The sequence below is a fragment of the Cydia splendana genome, chromosome 15 (genome assembly GCF_910591565.1).
Source record: "Cydia splendana chromosome 15, ilCydSple1.2, whole genome shotgun sequence".
NCBI classification, from domain to species: Eukaryota; Metazoa; Arthropoda; class Insecta; order Lepidoptera; family Tortricidae; genus Cydia; species Cydia splendana.
In genome coordinates, this window is record NC_085974.1 from 17905030 (window position 1) to 17918309 (window position 13280).

General features: G+C 36.3%; 1 non-coding gene across 1 annotated transcript; it reads left to right on the top strand.

Moving 5' to 3' along the window:
* The first annotated feature begins 6977 nt into the window (after positions 1-6977).
* On the top strand, positions 6978-7061 carry Trnal-uaa (transfer RNA leucine (anticodon UAA)). The gene has a single exon. It is a non-coding gene; the product is annotated as a tRNA-Leu (tRNA).
* Positions 7062-13280: the final 6219 nt, after the last annotated feature.

The following is a 13280-nucleotide window of genomic DNA, read 5'->3' on the forward strand; positions in this document are numbered from 1 at the left end:
TGGCACAGAATAAATAATAGTACTAGTAGGTATAGAAGACTCGCTCTCTAACAAAACGCGTCTGTTACGATCAGCACAGATAGGCCACGCGCGGCTTATGGCTTTCCCTAAAATTGGGGCGGAATGGATGTACTTTCAGCTACCTGCAGCCTGTAGCAAAGCGACGATATCGCGGAGTGAGCCTAGGGTTGCCAGATCGAAAGGCGCTATTATCGGGAAAAAATATAAATTTTTCGGGATTTTGGGACTTAAACGGAATAAAAAACATTAAAATTAAAGTAATTCTATTAAAAACAACGATATTTTCCATTATTGGCACTACGTCAGCGGCTCTACCCATAGACGTTTTTATATAAAAATAGTATAAATTCTTTGAGATCTTGAACAAACAAAAAAGTCGACGCGGGTCGCTCGCTCGCTTGACGATAGATCGGAACTTGAAATTATTGTTTTATAACGTAAAGCTGTTTTTCGGGACAATTTTTACTTTGTCGGGAATCGGGAACACATGCTAAAAATCGGGAGAATCCCGCCAAATCCCGACCATCTGGCAACCCTAAGTGAGCCACGCCTGGTATTGGCAATTCACAAAAGTTATACCGCACATGACTTTGGAACTATAGGGAATACCACACATTTACTATTGAGCCACGAATTGCAGCCAATACACATCTCCTAAATCATTACAATCATTCGACAATGCGACATGTTGTGTCCATTCGACACAAAAAGACGGAAACGCGGCCGCCATTATAAATTGTGTGCATAGGGCAATGTACCCCGCACAATGTTATGCAGTCACCCGCTCGTTGGAAAATTAGTCTTAAGTCATTGAGATTAAGGATGTTGCGAAGTGAATGTGAGTGGGTGTGTTGGGTGACTTGGGTGTGAATTTTGCGAATCTGTGCCATGGACGAAGTTGGTACTAATGTAGGGTCGCCATAAGTGTGGGGACTCAGACCGGGACATTTAAAGAAAACCGGCCAAGTGCGAGTCGGACTCGCGTCGCGTTTCAAGGGTTCCGTACATTACACAATTTGTAACAATGTATTTTTTCATGTGAAACGTGAGTGAAATGTCTATAATTAAGTCCGACTCACGCTTGACTGCACATTTCTAATAGGTTTTCCTGTCATAGATAGGTAAAGAACTATTTTGTTTTTTTTTTTCAAAATTTTAGCACAGTAGATTCGGAGATAAATTTTCCATGTGTTTAAATGATTATTCATTGACCAGTCACGCTACCATGTAGATTCAGGGGATTCAGGGTCAACCAGCAAAAAACGCAAGCGCAGCGAGCGCGAAATTTTTTGTGACAAAATTGTGAAAGCGTGTTAAAAAGGCCGGGCCCTAAAAATCCGAAGTTCTCCAGTGAGGCGAGCTTTCATCCGAGGTCGAAGCCGTGCTTCAGGATAAGCTCAGCTAGAGCATAGACGCCAACCAATGTCCATTGTATTAAAAAGCGAAACCGCAGGCCGAGCTAGGCGCAGCGAGGTCAAAGGCTAAGCTGAAGAAGAGGAGATTTGGAAGCCAAACCAAAAATTTTGGTAAAAAGTGAGGCTGAAGGTCAGAAATCTCCACATTACTTAAAAAGCCCGAAGGGTACTTATAACCAGCGCGGTGAGCTTTCATGCGAGGCAAAAGGCCAAGCTTCTGAAACAAATTTTTATATTTGTTAAAAATTAAGCGACGCCGAAAGTCGAGCTGTAAGAAAGCAGCGCTAGTGTTACCCATACAACCATTTCCAGTCGCCGTTACGACGCGGTGTTGACACATCTTGTGTCGACACCGTCTGTTTCGGTCACAATTCCAGTCGCAGAGTCGTCGCCGTGTCGACACAGTTACCAGAAATGGGGAAGGGTCGACACATGACACAAAGTGACATAAAGTGTGGTCGCCGTGTGCACACATTGTTTCGGGTTTGCGACTACTTTATGCCAAAGTCATTCGTTCATTCGTTCATTTTGTTCCTGTCAAATGGAAACTGTCAGATGGAAAAATACTTAAATAAAAATAAGTGACATTAATACGCCATCTCTAAAACGGATTACAAGACGTAATTATATATTGTTTGCATTTATATTACAATATGACTTAAATTATTATGGGGAATTAAACTGCTCGAGTGATTTGATAAACTAAGTGTAATATAATCAACGCGCCACCACATTGTTTTAGTTTAGCCGGAAATGAAATTGTTTACTTCTCAGTGCCTGTGTTCATAACTATATTATTTGAAGCATTTTTAGTACTTCGATGCGTATACTATACTTAAATAACAGAAATAACGCTTTACATACTACGAAACTTGTTAATTATGATGTATAAATATGGTTTAAGGCTGAGAAATATTGCAGTCACAAAGTAGTTGCAATGTTTCGACTTTGTGTCGACTCTGTGTTGACACATGACACGCGCTGTCAAAAGTAATAACAAAGTTACTGGTATGTTACTGGATTTGCAAAATGGCTCCTTGTGTTGATTTGTTTTCAGATATTCTCAAAGTGTAAAAATACCGTGGTCAGAGATGGGCATTAATCGATTAACTGTTTATTCGACTAATTAATGGAATAAAAAAAGTTAATTCTCAAATTTTAATCGCGATTAGTTTAGTCGTAGTCGACCTAACATAGATTGAAATTGAATTAATCTGAATATTAATCGAATAAATTATCGATTAAATCTCGATTGAAAGTTGACAGGGGGCCATTTTTGTACGTAAAAATAATAGAAATGTCTTGCATGCAGATGGTAGCAAAACACTTTGTCATAAAAGTCGAGATGGGTGTCGATATATAGGTTTTAGGGAGTGCCGATTTCGAAAATAATGACCATTTTGGAATCCGAAATGGCGGCCATGCACTGTGTCATAAAAGTCGTCATGGATGTCGTTTTATACGTTTTAGGGGGCCCCAATTTTGAAAATGATGACCATTTTGGAATCCAAAATGGCGGCCATGCACTATGGCATAAAAGTCGTCATGGGTGTCGTTTTATAGGTTTTAGGGGGCGCAGATTTCGAAAATGATAACCATTTTGGATTCCAAGATGGCGGCCATGCACTATGTCATAAAAGTCGTCATGGATGTCGTTTTATAGGTTTTAGGGGGCCCTGACTTAGAAACTGATGACCATTTTGAAATCCAAAATGGCGGCCATGCACTATGTCATAAAAGTCGTCATGGGTGTCGTTTTATAGGTTTTGGGGGGCGCATATTTAGAAAATGATAACCATTTTGGATTCCAAAATGGCGGCCATGCACAATGTCATAAAAGTCGTCATGTATGTCGTTTTATAGGTTTTAGGGGGCCCCGCTTTCGAAAATGATGACCATTTTGGAATCCAAAATGGCGGCCATGCACTATGTCATAAAAGTCGTCATGGGTGTCGTTTTATAGGTTTTGGGGGGCGCAGATTTCGAAAATGATAACATTTTCAATTTAAAAATGGCGGCAATGCACTATGTCATAAAAGTCGTCATGGATATCGTTTTATAGGTTTTAGGGGGCGCAGATTTCGAAAATGATGACTATTTTGGATTCCAAGATGGCGGCCATGCACTATGTCATAAAAGTCGTCATGGATGTCGTTTTATAGGTTTTAGGGGGCGCAGATTTCGAAAATGATGACTATTTTGGATTCCACTTTTATGACAAAATACGTAGCCGCCATCTTGGATTATAAAATGATCATCGTTTTCGAATTCTGCACTCCCTAAAACCTATAAATCGACATCCGTGACGACGCAAGTTATCTTTATTTTCAGATCTAACAAATTGCTACAGAATACAAAGGACAAAAAAGAAGCGAGGAGGTAATGAAACAAGCAAAAATACAGATGATTCCTCGACGCAGTTGATTCTTACATTGTGTCCAGATTTTTTTTGTCATAAAAGTTTATATTTTTCACATATTACTCTCACAAGTTCCGTGACATTTCGACCTTGTAATTTTTTAAGTAAATGTTTTTGTTTATCTATGAGGATCTCACTAGAATAGTATAATCAAGGTATGTTTATATTTGATGAATGAAATAGTAACGAAAAAAAAAAAAAAAAATTTGTGTCTTATATTCCTGCCGAAGACTTTTATTTTACCCTTTCCTTCTACACAAGTTTGGCCAAGTAATAAGAATTTAGGGCTCTCAATTTTATTTTGACTTCTACAACAGTAAAGCTACGAGGCCATGTTTGGTATCGTTTTCGTATAAATTCGCAGTACCAAATTTAGTTAAGGTATCACATTGACACCATTCCGAAGTAAAAACATATAAACTTATTAAAATACTTTCTTTTAAACTCCTCTTCACGCTTAAACTGCTGAACAGTTTTAATTTAAATTTGGTACACATATATTTTGAGTCCCGAGACAGGATATAATAAGTTATCTCAAAAATCATCCTTTAAAGGTGTGAAATGAGGTGTAGGGGGGAATTCAGAATTGACTTCTTGAAGTTAATACTGTTTAAGTTTAGGTTTGAAGTCATGTTTTTTCATCATTTTTAACTAAATCAAAGATGTAGACCATCCCAAATTTCATATAAATCGGTTCAGCGGTTATTGATTTCCCGTACAAATTTCCACGCCACTTTTCACACCTTCAAAAGATGATTTTGGTTATAAGATCTATCCTATGTCCTGTTCCGGGACGCAAACTATTTCTATACCAAATTTCAACGAAATCGGTTCAGCGGTTAAGCGTCAAGAAGAGTTTCAAAAAAACCGGCCAAGTGCGAGTCGGACTCGCGTATTAAGGGTTCCGTACATTAAGTCCGACTCGCGCTTGACTGCACATTTCTAATAGGTTTTCCTGTCATCTATAGGTAAAGAACTATTTTGTGTATTCAGACGGACATACATACAGACACACGAGTGATCCTATAAGGGTTCCGTTTTTTCCTTTTGAGGTACGGAACCCTAAAAAGATTTATTTTTATTTTGTGGAATGGTGTCAATGTGATATCTTAAATGGATTCAGCACCCCAGATTTATACGAAAACGATACCAAACACGGCCTAGCACCTTCACTGATATAGATATATCAAGATAAAATTGAGAGCCCTAAATAAACTTTCAAGAGCGGATATCTCAAAATCTATTCAACATATCGAAAAAATTGACTGAATAAACTTGTAACAAATTAAATTAACTTTCATTTTGTATAAGTGGCCATGTCGCTAAGATGCATAGTTTCCGAGATATAATCGAAAAACGGGAAAATGGGACCTTCAAAGCCCCCTCTCACCCCCGCTCAAGGGCTACGGCCGGGGACTTTTGATATGTTCACCTCCTAACTTGTCAAACCGAGTTACGGAGTCAAAAATTGTGTTCCGAGCATTTCCCTCTACAACTTTTGGAGCATTCGTTGCCTGACCTAAGTAGCTTATTGAATTTCTTTAAAAACTTTTCTGTAAAAGGTTGACGGGTGTTGGGTGTTTATATGGTTTCGGTCGATTATTATCATTTGCATTGCCCATGATGACTTACTAGAATTACGAGCACACGAGACACTAATAGTAGTTTGACAAACCTTGGTTTTCAAGAGGTATTTTATATTGACATTTGCTGTCACAAATTTGCTGTCAGATTTAGTCGCAAACCGCACGCAAAGTGCACACAAATGTGTCGACACCTTGTTACGGAAAAGTGTAGACACGGCGACGACACTTTGTTTCGAAACAATTCTAGACACATTGTGTGGACTCTGTTACGACACATCTGACATTTAGTTACCACTTTGTGATTCTGCGACTGGAATGGTTATATGGGTACTCAACAATAATATGTGTCATATGTACAAGAGTTACTTGGAGGGCCGAAGTTCCATTGATGAGGTTTTAGGCCCTCGGGAGCCTGAAATTCGAGCTCTACATTACATACTTTAAAAGCTATAAAATAACATAATTTACATAATCATCTAATTATTGTGTGTCTGAGAAACTGATATTGGACATTAGGTAAAAGTAGGTACCATAAACCATTTTTTTTATTTTGGCCATATGAAACGTAGAAATGTAGGTATATTATTATTTACCAAGTCCAGCCCCCTACTAAATAACTATGATTTTTAAACCGGGACAATTTTCTTATCGGCCGGGACGCCGGGACACCGTGCTTCAAACCGGGACATGTCCCGGCGTACCGGGACGTAAGGCAACCCTATACTAATGTGTCTGTGCCAGGATAAAACAAGTAAATAATTATTAAAGATTGTTAATCTATTAGTATAAAAGGTAGGTATACTATTAGTTGCTATTAGTTGCTATTAGCAAAGACATATGTAACTTTGATTATAGTTACTTTGGTTGTTATTGTTACTACCTGTTACATTTTACAAGAAAAATATATTCTTTTTCTATTTCTATTTCTATTTTTGATATTCATTTATGTGATTGATAAAACATAGTTAAACTGAATTTGTCTGACAATTACAGCTCCTATCGTGATACTATAAAAGTGTAAATACCTACATAATTTCACACGTTAATTGGTGTTTTGATACTACATTCACATTAAAATTACTATTGAATAAATACAAAATTAATAATGAGCACCAAGAGCGAATAAGAAAATAGTAATTTCCATCACAAATACATGTTTTGATTTTGACGCCATCTACCCGAGCGCTACTAAACTACCATACGCCGAGGAACAAATCATCTGCTTGTACACAAAGATCATAGATGGCGTCATAATCGTCAACTTAACAAAAATTTTTCTATTAATTATTAGTTTTTATTTGAATAAACCAATAGAATCAGTCGTATTTTAATTATAAAAAGTCATATGAAGATTTAAAAACTATGAACAACGTTAAATAATCATGTTGTATTAATAGTTTACCTCTAATCATGAGCTAAGAGGCGTAAAGTCTAAAAAATAAATCTAAATTCGATACAGTACTAGCAATAAAGTTAAAAAGTTAGTTATCGTGTGAACTTGCCAAAGGCGTTGCTATTTTTGGCCGCTCCCAATAAGTCAGGTTGGCCGAGTGGTCTAAGGCGCCAGATTTAAGCTCTGGTTCCCGAGAGGGAGCGTGGGTTCGAACCCCACACCTGACAAATCTTTATTGCCACTTATTGGTTTTTTAATTTTTTTATTGATTGTATATTTTAATTTATTTGGTTAGAACTAAATTCCTTTTGGATCTATGTATTTATATTTAGAAAATTATATTTCTTATTTAGAAAGATAAACCTTCAGATGACGTGTTGCCTCTCTGTCGTACTTGTAAATTCGTACGCAAGTGTGACAGAGAGGCAACACGTCGAACGTGGTTCGCGGTAGGCTCTCTATATCTATGTCTGTATGTTCGCGATAAACTGAAAAACTAAAGGGGCCCACTGATTACCAGTCCGCCGGACGATATCGACCTGTCAGTTAAACGCAAAATTTGACAGCTCCGAACAACGGACGATATCAGCTGACGAACGGCTGATATCGTCCGGCGAACTGGTAATCTGTCTGTGGGCCCCTTTACTACCGTGCGATGCGGGGGCGGGTCGCTAGTAATAGGTATTGGTAAGTATTCTAAGTACCTTACAGGCATAGACATCCAAGCGATTCAATCAATTTAGTAGTTTGTATGTACCTAACAGAAACTTAAAATACTGATTTAATTTACTCGCAGAATTTTCGCATTTATAATAGTACCATCACGCTCCACATATTAATAGGGTCCTAGCTAAATTGGTTCTTAAATACTCACGCTATAGAATTTCCAATTTAGCAAGAACCCTAAATGGCATAACAATCCCGTGGGGTGACTGTACAAGTGTACATAGTTGAATATTATAGGCATAGGTAATATATTAAATAGTAGGATTATAATTGGTATTACCCTGACGCGTGGATGACGTATTTCCCCAAGGACTTTGAGTAATGTGCAAATTGTGTAACGGTTAATGTGACGTCATCAACATCATCTTACGCAATCTGCATCAACACGCATGCACAGACAAACCAGTTCGAATTTGGAACTTATTACAAGTAAATACGATACGTAATTGAATGGGATTTCTAATGCCTGTTACGACATTTAGGCGGAGGGCTGGTGGGGCATAACATGTTTCAATGAAATGACTCATAGACTTCTTGGGATTTGGATTTGGAGTACGGTTTGTTTGCAATGAATCTAAGGCATAGTCAATATCGTCCCGACCTAAAGTATTATGTTACGACATTTTTAGAATTTTATAGCGAAACTGTTAATCAAATAATTTATAGGTATGTAGGTAGGTACTTACTTCTCTTTCTGCACCAATAGGCTAGTGCTAGATGACCAATTTTGATCATCGTATCGCTGTGACATCTTATAAGCATTGTTCGAATTGGGCTAAAAATAATGGAACTGGAAGGTACGACCTATCTTTAAGTTTCGTGTCACCTGCAATAATATGTTACACAACGAAGGCCGCAAATATATCTGACACGATATTATTTCTACAGATATAAGAGCGTGTCACATATTTTTGCAGCCTTCGAAGAGGAACATATGTGACCGTCCATGGGAAAAGGTACCTTATGAGGGTTTCTAGTTTCGGAGATATTAAATGTTTTGTAAAAAGGTGAAAAAATGCTCATTTTTTTTTTATTGGGTGATCTGAAACCTTATATAATGCTTAACGTTTGTTTACCTGTTTTTATTTTTGTAATATGTTAGTTATAAGCCTAGTAATGTCGTCTCAGAGTTTAGTAGAAAAGGTACCTTATGGAAAAGTCATTGAAAATTCCCAAAAATAACGAGTCAATACGGGAAAAGAAGTTTGGTAGAGAACTGTATTAGCATTCTGAAAAACTAATTTGATAATTTCAGTTCTGGTCGAAGGGCCTAGCAAATATTATAACCGTACATCGACCGACATCACAAATGGAAGTAGCCTGCTATTATATCAAGGTTACTCTCATCAAGTCTTTCTTAACTAGAGTAATCTTCATTTGGTTTGGTCGCATGCAATAAATCTGCCATTGGTTTGCTGAAAAATGCCAATACCCGACGCATTGCCATAGGGGACATCTGAGGTCATCGAACCTCAAAGCCGCTTGTCTTCAATGGCAACCAAAATATATTATTGATAAGAAATAGACGATGTATACCATCTTAGTCCCACAATATTGTTAGTTTATCCTAACTGTTCCATCATCATCATGCCTCATCATGTAACTTAACCACAAGGTACCTTTTCTTTACATACAAATTATAGGTATTTTTAAAGTTTATTGAAAATGAAAATGAAAATGAAAAATGAAAATGAAAAATTATTTATTTCCTTATTAAACTTATACAAATTGCCATCAGTGGTTGGGACTTCCTTTTAGGTGAGTGAACCTGTATCAGGATGCCCCGCTCCTCCATAACTAAACAGTCTTGTTGTTAATTATAGGAAATCTTATACATAAGCAAGTAACTTATTTTATTTATAAACTACTTATAACTAATATTTTCTATTTTTATTTTAAAGAATGTTTTAGGTATTTATGCTATTATTTAGTATTCTAACCTAATTAAATACTATGTTTATGATGAGGATATATGAATGAATGAATGAATGTGTGTGTGTGTGTGTGTGTCTGCGTGTGTGTGTGTGTGTGTGTATGCATGTGCGTGCGTGTGTGGATTAGCGTATGAGTTCTGCCAATATGTAATTTTTTAATAATTAACGCGGTACAGTAATGACTCTGTATCATCATAACTTAGTTGTTTCAGCCATTTAGTGAGTTCTATCTTACACTTGTACAACAGTAGTGGATGGATATCGATTAGCTTGTTTACATTGTTATAGATGTATACCGATTGCGCTTTATATTGCCTTTTGGCAAACATAGATTTATAGCTAGATAGGGGGGCAACATTGTTTTTGCGTCGTCGGGTTTCATTTGTAGGGTTAAACTCTAGGGTTTTGTGTAGCCTGAGTGTTGTACTCAAAACATACAGCTTCCTGATAGTTAATTGGTCACTGATTTCATATAGTTTTTTTGTAGGAAACCTGTATGGTTTTGAGTACATCACCTTGAGCAGGCAGCGTTGCCCTCTCTCCACCTCTAAGAATTTTGTTTTGGCAGCGCCACCCCAGACAGTTATACAGTAGCTCATGACAGGTTGTGCCAATGTAATATACAGTTGATTCAGTAGTTCCTTACTAGTAATATATCTAAAAATCTTGAAAATCCAATTAAGTTTTCTTATTCTATTGTTTACATTTTCCAGTTGCATGTGCCATGAGAGGCGTTGGTCAAGTAGTACACCTAGATATTTTGTAAATTTAACTTTTTCCAGTTCGATGCATTCACAGGGGGAAGGATCATCTTGGTTACACAGGTGTATTTTTAGTTTTAAGTTAACATTAGGTTGCGAACTGTCATATTTACTGAAACATATATAATTAGTTTTGCTGGCATTAAGCGTAAGGAGGTTATTTCTAAGCCAAACAGCCACTCTGCAGAGGCCAGATTCTGCACTACTAAACACTGACTCCCAGGATTCTCCATCAAACACTATAGCTGTGTCATCAGCATAAGAGCCGATGTGCCCACGTTGTAGTTTGAGATTCGTCAAATCGTTGATATAAATAAGAAACAACGTGGGCCCCAGAACGCTTCCCTGGGGGACACCGTAAGTTATATCCATTTCGTTACTTATGAAGTCTCCTATTTTCACTCTTTGTGTACGCCCTTGTAAGTAGTCACTCAGCAATTTGAGAGGCAAACCTCTTATTCCTATTCGTTCCATTTTTTGTGTAAGAGTGGAGAGAGAGACCGTATCGAATGCCTTTTTTAGGTCTAAAAATATAGCGAGGCATTTCTTACCTTTATCAATTTTATCGGTAATTAAAGATGTTAGAGATAGTATTGCATCTTCAGTGGATCTGGACTGCCGAAAACCAAATTGGTTTTCGGAGAGTATGTTAAATTTGTTAAGGTATGATACAAGACGACTATTAATTAATTTTTCAATAACTTTAGAGATTGCAGTCAACACTGAGATCGGTCTATAATTGCTTACGTCATCTCTCTCTCCACTCTTATGCACCGGTGTCATTATGACGTTTATTATGACGAGGAACTAATTAAATTTGTGGCAGTTTAATGTAAATGAATATTTTCAATTCATAAAAGATAAACTTCAATGTAATTGATGTTTTGTAGTGATGTATTATTAAATTTATAACCATAAGGTACCTTTTCTTAAATGTATGGAGCAAAGACCGTTATTGTTATGTAAGTTTAAAGTGGCATAAGAGGTTAAATATAGTATTTAGTTGCGGTTTTAGGACTTATTTCATTTGAATGAACGAATTTCTTTCATATGTGCTCAGAAAAATTGATTGTGGGTCACATTAAAAATAAAAAAATATTCAATTTTTGGATTTTACATGAAAAAGTCAGAAATTACATTTTCACGTCTAAATGGATATTTCTTTTTCCTTAAACTGTCTCTCAGAGTCATTTTCTAATAGATAAATTTAAATCTTGAGAGCTCATTGCAATCAATCGTGAAAATGAAACAAAACTTTATTTTCAAGAGCTTGGTTAGTATACACTTTTGGTATACACATAAATCAGTCGATATCAAATGTTTTTATTTATATTACAGAACAAGTCGCAACATTTTTTTAATCTCAGGCACTCAGGACACACAGGAGTCTAAGGTATTGTTATTTGTAGTCAACTATGTAACTTACTTCAGGAACATAGTTTTTTAGGTGGCTAAACTTAAAACTTCTCTATCGTAAAGTTGCTAATTTTACAACATTATTTTCAAAAAATAATATCTCTGTAACTACACAACTTAGGAGGTTGATCTTTTGTGTTATCGATAGCTTATTTATTGTAGATTACTGGGGCATGCATAACTCCATACCCGCCATAAGGTACCTTTGACCATGGGACGTCACATATTATTGCAGGTGACACGTACCTAATTAATTCGATTACGTGAAAATGATCAATGTTAATAAAGCCTAAAATAGATAACTAAAATGCATTATACACATTTAAATAAAATTTGTAATAAATAATAGGTACTTAAGGTACTTAAGGTATCTAAAACAGAAATAAGATACACCTACGAATAAATAGATAGAAAAGTCTATTTTTGCGAGTATCAGATAACTTTGTCACCAAACCAATGTCGAAATTATCATAATCGATCAGAAAAAAGTCAATCAAATCGCCAACATAATCGAGGAATCACTTCATCAGAATCAACTGCGCAATTTCTGTATACAAACATAAATAATATTGGAAAAGTACCAGATCGCGTCCCTAGTTATCTCCCCGACTCGACCAAATTTTATGTAGTATCAAAACAACCCTATATCCTAAATCATAAAGTCCAAATCACCGTGTACATTAGCTAAATCGTAATAATAACGGTATCAGTCGTACACGCACACATGTAAAGTAAATGTTGAATGAAGTGCGTACTACGCATACGTTACGCACACACGCGCACTTTCAAATATAGAATGCGTTTAATAGGGTATTTTCCTACTAGTCAAATCAATTACTTTTTTAGAACTGTCAAAACGATTTGCTAATATGAAATTTATATGAAACATTACATCGTGACGTCATGGTCAACTCACCTACTTTTTATATTTCTATCCGATTTATTAAATAGAACTTGTGTTTAAAAATAACTCCTATCTGTGTTTTTCTAATAATTATCTGGTGCTTTATTTCATGCATGGTGTTAAATAATTTATTTTAAATACAGTATAATACCCTATTCATAATGTTTAGAATTTAGAACGATAAATCAGCACACAAACATGTTTGTTATGACGCAGTATTCTTTTCAGGTCTGGAATTTTCGGTTACGAGAATTTTTCAGGTTGACTGAAATTAAATTGAAGATTCAGCAATAAGGGCTCGTAGATAGGTACTGTATCTAGAAATAAGTATAGGTATAATACCTACCTAGGGGCTATTCATAAATTACGTCATTTCAAATTAGGGGGGGGGGGGTCTGGACATCGGATGACGGTAGCATGAAGTAGGAGGAAATGGGGTCATTTGAAGCATGATTTTTGGATGATTATAGGGGGGGGGGGGGTCAAAAATCGTCAAAAATCGATGACGTAATTTATGGACAGCCCCCTAGTAGTATGTAGGTAGAAGTATAAAGATAAATAGATAAGTTAAGTACCTACTTATTTATTAATATTTAAGCGTCAAAAACTTTTCAAGTACGAGTTAAGGATCTTAATTATGCAAAATGCGAATATACATAGTGTTCACTCTCACTCCCTTTATAGGTACATACGACTAAACTGCCG